Here is a 2,971-nt window from a genome sequence, read left to right as displayed (position 1 = left end):
ACTCTGGCCCCAGAGATTTCTACGTTTGTTGCTCTTAGAAGACTCTTCTAGCAACGACACCCACTGGTATGTCTTTCTCCATTTATTGCTTCAAGCTTAGAGTTCTTGCCACCTTATGTTTATCTTCCGATGCTTTCGCAGAGCAAACCGGAGAAGCTAGAATCTCAATGAAGGTAGGGAAGAAATCTAAGAAGCGTAAGTTGGTTAGGATGCCGGGTCGTGTTGTTTCAAAGAGACTACAACGGGAAGCTCAAGCAACCATCACTCCTCTAGCAGAGTTCGTCGAAACTGAGGCTGAGCCGCTATCTGGGGATGATGTCCCTCTTCTTCGGGGTTGCGTCAGGTCAAGGTATAGACCCAGTGCAATTACTACGGACATTCCTCTCGCTCCGGGTAAAGGTGTGAGGGGGGGGGGGGGGGGGGGGGGTGAATAGGGTATTTGCTAATCTAATCTGATATTAATGCCAAATTAAAACTTATTTGTAATCTATCCAAGCAAGTATGATATTCAACAAGTTATGAGCAAGGATATGTAATTAAACAAAGGCGAAATAAACATAAACAAAAGATGAAAATGATATAGTGCGCAAATGACAATCGCAGACACACAATGTGATCACAGAGTTCGGTCACTCTCGACCTACGTCTTCGCTCCTCACTCTTGAGGAGAATCTCCACAATCTCAAAAGATGACTACACAATCGATTTTCAACTCTCACTGATAAATGTTTACAACTCACACACTTGTAATTACACAATACACCCTCTAAGTCTTGGCCTCTCACGTGTCACCTTCCTTAAGTGCTCGTATTTACCACCTCTCCCTAGGCTTTACAACTGACGCCACTCCTCTTAGAATCGACCCCGTCTCTCACCAATCACTTCTCTCGGTGTTCTTGTGTATTAATATGATCTCAACAAATAGTCTCACAAATACAAATAGTTTGTTCTCTAACTGTAGGCATATAAAATTGCTTATAGGTCCTTTTTGCTCAGCTCGGCACAAACCGACGAACCAACGAGGCGACGAGATCGACGAATCGCATCAAGCAACGGAATGAATCCACCCGCGTGCAGAATCAAGCTAATGAGTTGAGGAATCAACGAGTCATCCAACCGAGAGCGGACTCGGACGAATCACGATCGAATCAAGATCAATTTCGGACTCGAACTCAGAAGCGGATTTACTGCCAAATCAAGAATCCAACTTACTGCCAAATCAGATCATCAAATCAGAGTCTCAGGTCAACCGAAACACGGACAAACGAGACAACGGAAAACGACTCGAAAAAGTCGGAAAACACCGCCCGCGGGGGCTCGGCCAAAGCCGAGCCACCTCGGGGTGGCTCGGTGGCCGAGCCACCTTGGGGTGGCTCGGCCATGAGCCGAGCCACCCCAAGGTGGCTAGGCACAGTGTCGGCCACCCCGAGGTGGCCGGCAGTGGCCCGAGGTGGCCGACAGTGGCCAGAGGTGGCCGACAATTCCCTTTTTGCAGCCACTGTCCTGAGAGCCTATAAATAGGCCTAGAGATGTTCATTTTCAGAGGTGGAACTTTCAAGAGCCGAAACTCTGCCGGATTGAAGAGTGAATTCGGAGTTTGAAGACCAGAAGACTTGCACAGTCAGAAAAGGCAGGATCTCGAGAGGAAGAAAGAACAGATCTGAGATCTACACGAGACTACACTCCAGATCTAAGCTTGGTCTTAGATCTCGAGATCTGAGTGATTATTCCCTTGGTGGATTAATCCCTCCCGGCTATTATTCCCTTCGTGGAATAATACCCGCATACTCGTGTAGATCCGACCGGATCTAGATCGCGCGGTGGTCCACGGATTAACCCCGGCGTCGGCAAAGAACCCACACAAGCAAGCAACCGCAAAACAGGAGCTTGCGATTCGTTCGAAAGAGGAAAGTTGTAATTTTTATTTTTTTCTTTGATTTAGTTATAACCGGATCTATAAAAGACCGGATCTTTGTAACCCAAGATGACAATCATTTCAATGAAAAAGAATACAGTTTTCCACGCGAACAATCTGGCGACCACAGTGGGAGCCGACGATCTCGCCAACGAGATCGATGCGTCGCAGCCGCGGATTGCAATCCCGGTCGTGGAGGAGGTCGAGTACGAGTTCGACCAAGCCAAGTTCGAGGAGTACGTGTCCTCGTCCGGCTCTATCTCCCCCCGCAAGTCCAAGAAGTTCTCCTCCGGGAGAAAAGCTCGTTGGTTTGAAGCTGCTCGGGAAGCCCACGAAGCTCTCAACCCAACTGACGCCGAAGTTGCGTCAAATGAAGTTCCACCGACCTCCAATCAGGTCAACCCAACTCCCGCCAACGCCTCTACTGTTCAGGGCGTTGTGACTCTCTCAAAGAGAGCCCGCCAGAGGCGTCGTCAACGCCTTGCGCGGCAATTCGCTAAGGCGATGGAGTCTACGGACGGATTCCGCTACCACGCGGAGTTGAAGAACAGAAGAGGCAAACAGCCTCAACCACCAATGAATGGCGACTCTTCCAAGCCGCCAAAGAAAGAATGGGTCCGCGTCAAACGGAACCGTTCGACGCTCGAGGAGCGCATTCACAAGCGCCGCGCGATGTCAGCGCAGGCACGGGCTCAAGCTCAGGAAGCCCGTAGAAAGCTGCAAAAGGAGGTGGAGAAGAAGCCACCACCAACACGACAAGTCTGGAAGCCTAAGTCTGAAGTGGCGACTCAGGCCAAAAAGCAACCAGTGCAGCCTTCTAAGGAAGGTCAAACTCCGGCGAGTCAACCAAAGTCGCCGTCAATCCCAATAACTTCTCCGGGAGATCATGCAGAGTCATCCCGCAAGAAGAAACCAATTTTGGAGCGCCTCGGTCCAATTCCTGACGTGAGAGGCAAAGCTCCAATTCACGAGCGTTTGGGCCCGATGAAGAAGCCCAGAACGACTCAACATACTGGGGGTCGCCATCACCTCCAGCATGACAAAGACCTCAAGGCA

The sequence above is a fragment of the Asparagus officinalis genome, chromosome 5, assembly GCF_001876935.1.
Source record: "Asparagus officinalis chromosome 5, Aspof.V1, whole genome shotgun sequence".
NCBI classification, from domain to species: domain Eukaryota; kingdom Viridiplantae; phylum Streptophyta; class Magnoliopsida; order Asparagales; family Asparagaceae; genus Asparagus; species Asparagus officinalis.
This window is presented reverse-complemented; position numbering follows the sequence as displayed.